The sequence below is a fragment of the Plecotus auritus genome (genome assembly GCF_963455305.1).
Source record: "Plecotus auritus genome assembly, chromosome: 2".
Lineage (NCBI taxonomy): Eukaryota > Metazoa > Chordata > Mammalia > Chiroptera > Vespertilionidae > Plecotus > Plecotus auritus.
In genome coordinates, this window is record NC_137771.1 from 25012351 (window position 1) to 25022190 (window position 9840).

General features: G+C 48.4%; 1 pseudogene across 1 annotated transcript; it reads right to left on the reverse strand.

Moving 5' to 3' along the window:
• Window positions 1–386: 386 nt before the first annotated feature.
• Window positions 387–1305, reverse strand: LOC308242695 (mediator of RNA polymerase II transcription subunit 27-like; annotated as a pseudogene). The gene has a single exon. The product of its transcript is annotated as a mediator of RNA polymerase II transcription subunit 27-like (transcript).
• Between the last annotated feature and the right edge of the window lie 8535 nt (window positions 1306–9840).

Genomic DNA, 9840 nt, shown 5'->3' on the forward strand with positions numbered 1-9840 from the left:
GATCAACAATTTGCTGACCTTTCATCACTAAGAGTCTGTTTTAGTCTTTCCAAACCATTCCCACAGACCTCATATTTTGCAAGATTTTATCCCCTAAGCTGTATTTAGGTAATTATGATATGCTTAATAATTATTTAGTAAGTATTGCTACCATTATAAAGGATATTTTTGGTTGTGAGTGACAGATTTTATGAACTTAGAAAAAGTCTAGAACTGGGAGTAGTTTCAGACAAGGCTTGATCCAGCAGCTATGACCAAGGCCCTATGTTCTTTCAGTCTCTTGACTCTGCCTCCTATGCTGTGTCACAAGGCGGCCTCCTGAAGCTCCTGGCACTCCTTGCTTTTCTCATTTGTGATTGGCAAGAAACAGAGAGCTTGCTTCCCAGTTAGTTCAAAGAAAAGACCGAGGAGGTGTCGTGGAAGGCTTCGAGGGTCCGGAAGTCCCTCCACGTGGTGGGGAGGCCGTGCTGGCACGGGGCCTGGAACAGCTTTATGTAACTTCTCAGCCAGGTCATGAAGGACCGGACCATGACGTCCGGCATCTGGGGCAGCTGGTAGTAGAGCAGGGCAGTGCTGGCACGGTCTGTCACCTTCTGGAACACTTGGAGTTGGCTTTGGACTGTATCCAGCTTGCCGTCTTCTGCGTGGATGTTTTCGTGGTACCCCTTTACTATCGTTCGGTCGATGAACAGGCTCCGCAGGATGACGATCACGTTCAACACTTTGCCCAAGGTCACCAGAAGCATCGCTGACGTTCCAATGTGTCTTGAGAACGGGATGGACACTTCAGGAAACATCCCATCAACGCGGCTGATCACATCCTCAACATACTGAGGCGGCAGGACGAGAGCGGTGGGCTGCACCTTCCGTCGGCGTTTCGCAGACACTCCCATCTGGGTAGCAGGACGTTTCAATGACTGTTGATGCAGAAGCCCAGATGCCAGACCTGCATGGCACTGCGACTTGTTGGACCATGTGTACGCTTGAAGGAGCTGGCTGCAGAGAGGAGTTTGTCCTGCCCAGGATCCAGGCTCAACAGGCCGCTGTTTTAGAGGACGGTTCTCAGACAGCTTACCTAGCAAATTGCTCAGATGTCCAGCTACTTGAGGTCCCGGTTGACCAAGTGCCAGCTGTCCTGGATGTGTGCGATGAAGGCCTTCTCCCAGCCCTCCAGCGTCCCCTTGCTGCACACGCCATCCTTCAGGCAGTCGAGCACCCTGCTCACATGGGACCGCACGCCTGGATGGTGCTGATGGCCTGGGAAAGGGCCTCCAGGTTCACCCCAATGCTCAGCACACCCACCATGTCCCCGCCGGGGCCACAGTCCAGACCTCGGTTCTTGTCTTCTTGAAAGAAGGATTTTGATCAAGAGACCAAGTGTAGAAAAGCAAGCAAGAAGTTATTGACCACAGCAAAACACACGGAGGACAGGGAAACGGGAAGGGCATCGAAGAAGCAACAGGAGAGCCTTGGCTGGGCTGCTTTGCTCAAGGGGAAGTCTTCATCTATCTGTTCATGGGTGTGGCTGGCAAATGGCACCAACTGGATTTCTGCTACCTGTCTCCCTCAGCAGGGTGATTTAAGCTCTTTACCCTCTGGTTGGGGAGGGGAATCTTAAGTGTTTACTCTTAAGTGTTCTTGGTTTAGGGAAGATAGGATTTACTAGGTAGCTGCAAACCGCTGCTTACCTGTCTTAGTTTCCCTGTGCCGCTTGTCCTGGAATGTTCCTAACTTCTTTTACTACCCGAACAGATCTCTACCTGATTTGACTGAAAATTTTCAGTGGAAACAAAAAGTGATACTTCTGTTTTAAAATCTTCACATACTCTCATTTTTGTTTCCTTTGTACCATAATTCAGTATTAATAAGATGGGCTTGCAGTTTAGTTTGATCGTATAGGCAAAATCTTTTCTATGGTTCTCAGGTACAACTAAAAGATTAACACGTATTCACATAGAACGTTTGAAAAACTTAGAAAACCGCATAAAAGCAACAACTTCACACATCCCCACTACCTTTTCCTGCCTTTTAGCCTTTTAAACAATGCTATGCCAACATATAGCTCTATAAATATATACACGCATCAACCGGGACTTAAAACAAAAGTGGGGCCATGGCCCATGTGACTAGGTTGGTTGGGCATCATCCCAGGCACCAGAAGGTTGCTAGTTCGATTCCTGTTCCCAGGTTTGGTCAGGTGTGTGCTGGAGGCAACCAATCTGTGTTCCTCTTACATCGATGTTTCTCTCTCTCTCTTTCTCTCTCTCTCTCTGTTCTCCCTCTCCCTCCCTCCCTCTCTAAAATCAATTAAAAAAACACACACACACATTTTTAAAAAAAGCTGGGATGATATTATACACTCTGCCATTTATTGTTTTTAGTTAACAATAGAATTCCAAGTGGGTAGATAAGGAGTAATCACATTCTTTTAGTGGCCCGGTATTTCTGTGTAAATAAATGAGCATATCATTTATGTAACCATTGTCAAATATCACACTGATAGATGTTTACATTGGTTTTATTTTTTTATATATATTTTTATTGATTTCAGAGAGGAAGGGAGAGAAAATGATGAGAGAGAATCATCAATCAGCTACCCTTTGGCATATCCCCTAGTGGGGACTGAGTCCAAAACCCAGGCATGTGCCCCGACTGGGAATTGAACCATGACCACCTGATTCATAGGTCAATGCTCAACCATTGAGCACATTGTTTTTACTTAAAAATATTTTTTTGGCAATGTTAAGCTATGCTACATGAATATTCTTGGTATAGCTATGTGTCTATATTAGTGTTTCTGTAAACATACATTTCTAGAAGTACAATTTCTGGGTTGAAAACTATACACATTTAAATTTTTCATAGCTATGACCCTAATATTCTCCAAAAAGTGTGTTATCAATGAACACCCTTAGCATTAATGTGCCAAATAATTCATTTCCTCACATCCTTCTGTGGTCGGCAGTTAGACAGCCATGAGCAAAGCAAAGGATGGTGCCCAGGTACCGAAGGTCCCCAGGGAGGAAAGCCCTGGGTGACTAGCAAAGGACAATTATATGGTAGGATCTCACCCTAGGGTGACCTTTTCTCCCCTAGCATATCCCTGGTCATACAGTTTGGACCCCCTGACCTTTCCTCCCTAAGGATAACATTTAGGCCTCAGCTGTATTTCAGCTCTAGGCCCAGAAAAGTAATCAAACCAGACCAGCGACCCCATGGCTGCCCTCAGGACCAGCTGCACTGAATAATGACTCCTGCCCGGGCACAACCATTCCGTGGAGACCTAGACCCTGAAAGGACACACATGGAAAGCTGCTGAATATTCTATTACGATCTCTCCCTGGGACCTCCCCTACAATCTCCACCCTCCCCCTGGGAGCATGCCTTCGCCTTTCCCTTTCCTTTCCCCTTTCCCTCCCCCCTTGTCCCCCTTAGGCGTGTTACCCTTACCTTCCTCACTCCCAAGCTCCTAGGGCCCTTCCTCTGCCTCTATAACTTCTTCCTAAGCTCATTTCTTCTACACATTGCTTCTTCTACCTCTGTAATCTTATACATACTAGTAAATGTTCTCTTATTAAAAAAAAAAAAAAAAAAAAAAAAAGAACAAGAAGAAAGGAAGGACCCAGAATTGAGACTCAGATTGGCCTGACGGGGGTCATGTGCCTTTTTCCAACCAATTACTACAGCTGGGAAAATTCGATATTCTCATTTGCTTAAGCCAGTAAGGTCACATCCTTAGAATGGAGTCACTTCTGACCAGATCACAAGGCTGGGAAATTCCCAGGACTATTACGAAGGGGGAATCAGGCAAAGGGTGCTGTAGACACAACAAGTTTCCTATGGCATGTATATTAGCCAGCGATAGCTCCAACAGCCTGTCAGGACTTCTGACCAGCATGTGAGCTGCAGAGTAGTGACTTCCAGGATCTTGTGAGCTGGTCACGATGACAACCCCATCTGTGGGTGGCCACCCTGCCCACATGAGCTGACTCAGCCCAGCAGGCAGCAAGCTCCTGACTGTGGTTAGCCCTGGCCTAGTTCATCCATGTCTGGCTTATTTTTTAAATTGATTTCAGAGAGGAAGGAAGAGGGAGAGATAGAAACATCATTGACAAAAGAGAATTATCGATCGGCTGCCTCCTGCACGGCCCCTACTGGGGATTGAGCCCACAACCCGAGCATGTGCCCTTGACCAGAATTGAACCCGGGACCCTTCAGTCCGCAGGCCGACGCTCCATCCACTAAGCCAAACCAGCTAGGGCCGTGTCCGGCTTTTAGCTCTCCACTCCCACCTGACTCCACCGATGGCTCAGTTGGAGACTGCAGGTAGATCTCGAGCTCCCGAGTTCTTAGGCCCGTGACTGCCCTTTTCATATGCGAGTCCTCCATGAGCTGGACTTGGAAAAGGGGATGCAACAGAGATGTCACCGCAGAACATACCTGGAACCACGCAGGCTCACTCGTGCCTTGACTCACCAAGCACCTGTGCCAGGTCCTGTCCAGGGATGTGTCTTTAAGGAACCAGCCAGGTGGGGGGACGGTGATGCTTAGACCATTACAGTTCAGATGGGAACACAGTGAGGAGGCAGAAGTGGGGCCCAAGGACAGGAACAAGCCCCTCCCGGGCCAGAGGGCAAGAATGTCCACCCCAGCACGTGGAGCAGCAGGGCCACCTCAGCCCTGACCCAGTCTCTCGGCCCCAGGAAAAGCCATGGCCTCTCCAGCAGCTCCCAGTAAATCACTGAAGCTGTGTCCCCCAGTACAAATCGGGACGTGTTCAACCTCAAGGCTGGGACCCAACGCCTCTGCACACTCTCAGGGCTTCACAGCATTCCCTCTGAGCCCTTCTCCCGCAGTGGCTCTGGAGTGGGGGGCGGGGCGGTGGGAGGAGCAGGGGACAGGGAGCAGGCAGCCTCACCCTTTTGCCTTCCTTCAGATCCCACCTCTTCCTGGATCTTCCAAACCAGGTGGGATTCACTGGATAGTAGGGGGGTGGGGGGTGGGGGGTGGGGGGTGGGGGGGTTGCTGTGCCAGCATGGCCAAGGGTGAACCTGAGTGGGGGCGGTGAAGGATTGAGAAAAGACAGACAAGAGAATGAAAGCTGGGTCTCGATGGGACGCTGTCCTCTCTGATGGAGAGCTAGCGACAGCGCCGCGGACTACAAGCCATGTCTTTATTTTATAGCCAGATGTCACGAGGCAAAGTAAGGGCGTGGTCAAGATGTTTACAACATTCTCATGGGTTTCAATCCTACTCAATTACATGCACCTGAACTCTATCAAGCCCACATCGCTCAGGCACGTGGGGCCACGTGTTCGGACCATAGGTTCCAGCTTACAACTATAGCTGTTGGCTATAATTGTGCTGGGAGGGCTCTGCCCTCCAAGCTGGGACTTGCACTTGGCCATGAGAGGACTGTGCCCTCTCATTAGTCCGAGGCTTGAACCTGTCCACACACTGTAGCTGCTCTCCACAGGGGGGTGCACAGTGAAGCCAAAGGGAAAACTTCACTGCAACCACGCTCCCCAACTGACAGCTGAGAGCTACCATTCCCCTTGTTAGGAAGCGCCTTTCTCAGATCAGACAGTCAGGCACCAGCGCTCTGAGCACCTGTGTGCATCTGGTCCCCATGTCTGTGGCAAGCAGGGCCAGGAATGCTTGGGTGGAGAAAGCCTGCTGGTCCCATTCTCAGCCTTGACTAAATTAACTTGCCAAGTGGCCAGGGACAAGTTCCTCTCCCTCTTTCAGTCTCCCCGGCAAATAAAACACAGGTTTGGGGCTTCCCCACCCTAACAGTGCACAATGTGAGCATTCAAGGTCCAGAAAAGAGGGAGCAGGGGGAGCTGAACTGAAATAGGGGAGGGGAGCACGGGGGCCAGCTGGGCAGAGCCCCACAGACAAAACGTCCCCAAGTTTAGACTTTGGACACTATCTCCAAATGATTCTACTTAGTCATTTCTATGTACCAATAGAAATGAACAAAGACATCTGGCCCTCTTACCAAAACATACTACCTGCAAGGCCTGTGGAATTACATTTTTAAATAAACTTTTAAATTTTGGAATTAACTATAGATTTACACTGAGGCTGCAGAGATAGTACACACTGTTCCCAAATACTTCTCTCTCAGTTTCAGTTTCCCTTCATGTTACCTCACACCATGGTGCCACATTGTCAAAACTAGAAATAGGTCTGGCGGTGTGGCCCAACGGTTGAGTGTCGACCTGTGAACCAAGAGGTCACGGTCAGATTTCTGGTCAGGGCACATGCCCAGGTTGGGGGTAGAGGGCGTGCAGGAGGCAGCTGATCAATGCTCCTCCTCATCATTGATGTTTCTGTCTCTCCCTCTTGCTTCCTCTCTAAAATCAATTAAAAGTAGATAAACTAGAAATAAAAACAGAACTGGCACATCTCTGTCAACTAAAGTCCAGATGGCATTTGAGTTGAGCCAGCTTTTCCATCAATGCTCTCTGATCCAGGACCCAACCCAGGAAACCATATTGCTTCCGGTCGGCGGGTCTCCCATCCTCTGGCCTGTGATTTCTGTCTCTCCATGCTTTTCACGCCCCTTTCAGTTTTGAGAGTCCTGGTCAAGTATTTTCTAGAATGTCCTTCAACTGGGGTTTGTCTGATGTTTTCCTCTGGGGTTGTGGGTTTGGGGGGAAGAATACGAGGGAAGGGAAGTGCCCTCTTTATCACATACTGTTGGGGGCACATGACATCCGTTTAACTTACTGCTGCTGATGTTAACCTTGATCGTTTGGTCAAGGTGGTGTCTGTCCGCTTTCTCCACTGTAAAGTTACTATGAGACGAGGGGCTAATTAAGCCGGGGGAGGGAGAATCTACATAGACTGTGTGGAAGATCTGTCTCTTCTAGACCACTTTGTTCTTTAGTCAATCATTTATTTTTACCAGTATGGACTCACAGACATGTACTTTATGCTAATCCTCTGTTGTTTTTTTTTATTGCTCTCCCTGTTGTTGCTTTGGCCATTGGAAGCTTTTGGCTCCTAGGTCCCTCTGACGCTCCCCCATCTTTCTGTGTTTTGAGCACTTCCCAACTCTGGTACCACAGTCCTTCCTGGCTCACCTGTCCCCTGCCCCTGCCCTAGAACCAGCCATTTCCCCAAGGAGGTAACATATTTAAAAACAAATCCACCAATTACCTTGTCAATAGTCCAAATATATTGCATTGCAGTTGAATATGTGATGAAAAGACTCAATTTGTTCAACTGCAGTTTAAAACATAGACCTTGATTTTTTTTATCTCTATTGCGACGTCTTTTTTTTTTTTTTTTTTTAATCCCACCCGAGGGTGTTTTCATTGATTTGAGAGAGGAAGGTGAGGAAGAAACATAGACTGGTTGTCCCCCCACCCAATGCGTCCTGACTGGGGATTGAACCCACAACCTAGGTATGTGCCCTGGGTGGGAATCGAACCTGCAACCTTTTGGTGTACAGAACAATGTTTTATCCAACTGAGCCACCCCGCCAGATAGTACACACTGTTCCCAAATACTTCTCAGTTTCAGTTTCCCTTCATGTTACCTCACACCACAGTGCCACAATGTCAAAACTAGAAATAGGCCCGGCCGGTGTGGCTCAGTGGTTGAGTGTCGCCCTATGAACCAGGAGGTCATGGTTAGATTCCCAGTCAAGGCACATGCCCGTGACAAGTCTTTTATAAATACACCAGGAGCCTCAAAACCTGAGAGGAGCCTGGCCCTTTCCCCATTCTCAGGACTTGTTGAATTTAACCTCTGCAGTCACTCTGCCAAGGGTTGGGAGCAGCCTGCCTACCCTTCCCACAGAGGTGACCTAGTTCCTTCATCCACCCCAGTCTGAACTGCCCGGTGGAGCTACCAAAGGCCAAGGTAATTAATTCCTGGGACCTTGCCCTCTCCAGCCTCCCCTCCCAACCCTACTCAGGGGTGGCCAGTCCTGGAGCTCTGCAGATCTCACCCAGGCTGTCCAGGTGCAGGCAGGTGTCAGGAAAGCAGGAAAGTTCCAGGAAGGAAGTTGGCAAGCCCAGCCACTGCATCATGCATGCAAGAGGCAGAGGGGGGTGTGGCAGGGCACCATGAGATCCTGAGGGCTCCTGGGCACTGGGGCCAAGGTTTGCAAAATCCAGCTGTAAATGGAGCAGGGGTTCCATGGAAGAGGGTCCCGTGGAGCAGCCCTAGGTTCTGCAGAAGAGAGTGGGCTTCTCAGCGAAGAGCAGCCTTTATGAGCCGGAAGAGAGCTAGACTTCACTCACTTCGGGAGGGCACAAGCTGCGTGACTCATCGGCCCCCCCCCCCCACCCCCGTCCTGCTGCTCCCTCTGGCACAGTGCTGGGCAGCACGGAGCCCGGGAGCATGGGTGGAGTCCCAGTCCAGTCCTGGCCCCAGAGGAGATCCCAAGCAGGCAATCACAATCCAGCACGTAGGGACAGGGAGGGTGGGGGGAGCACAGATGAGGAAGCAACTCAGCATCTAAGGAGTCTGGGCAGGCCTCCCAGAGGAGGTGACATCATCAACAAGATGAATGGAACTGGCCTGGCAGCAGTGGGGTGAGGGGAAGGGGAACCCTCCTGGGCTGGGGAAGAAGCAGATGCAAAGGCACGGAAGTGTCTGCAAGGTGCTGGCACAGTGCCCGCCGCCTGGTAAGTGCTTTATACATGGGAGGCATTATCGCTGTGGCATTCTTGACTTATCATTATGATGATTAACCTGAACTCGTTACTTACTATTATTCCTATCTTAAAGCTAGTTACTACAATGAATAAATGCCTAGCATCGCTAAGCTTTTCTCAGCTCTAAAAGGAACTGTTGGGAATTCGAGGGATGCAGCATACAGTGCTCAGTGGGAGTGGCTGTGAGCATGTGATGAGGTTGCAGTGTCGGGTGGGGGGGGGGGGCCCAGAGGACGGGAACAGCTTCAGGACAGAACTAGAAATGCATGATCCCTCCCTAGGGTGGTCTGTGGCCTCCGGGAACAATGTGGAGAGGGATGCTGTGGAGAGAGCTGTGAGATTTTCAGCTCTGCCATCTCCAGGACCTGGCCAGTGATTTTGCCTTTCTGAATCTCTGAGAGTCCATTCCTTCAACCCTAAAACTGCATTAAAATAGGCATGCTCTTTGTAACAGTAAAAAAAAAAAAGTCCTATAAACAGCAACTAATAACACAATAATGGATAAATAATCAGTGGTATATTCCACAATCGAATATTATGCAATAATAAATATAAAAAACAATGCTGCTCTGGCCAGGTAGGTCAGTTGCTTAGAGTGTCATCCAGATATGCCAATATTTCGGGATGGATCCCCAATCAGGGCACATACAAGATTCAGCCAATGAGTACATAAATAAGTGGAACAAAAAATCTCTCTCTCCCTTCTTCTCTCTAAAATCAGTAAGTAAAAAAAAAATGTAGTCACATAATCATGTAGAATGATTCCACTTGCACAAAGTTAAAAAAAGCAAAACTAAACAATATATTATTTAGGGATTCATACAAAGATGATAAAACTTTAAACATCAAAGAAATTATTAGCACAATTAGAACAAAATTCAGGAAAGTGGCTGTTCAAGATGAGGGTACAAGGTTGTAATGGAGGCACACGGTGGGTCTCAAAGGTACTGGCACAGGTCTGTTTTTTAAGTTAGGTGATAGGTATGTGGATATTTTATTATTATTTCCCTTTAAGTTGCACATGTATAGAGTACATGGTGTCTTTTACAATAAACAATTTTTGGTTACAACACTAATAACATGTAACCTTACAGGACACATCCCTACGATAAGGCAGAGAAAATATAAGTAAAGTATTGGCTCACACAGGAAACTCACTATTGAG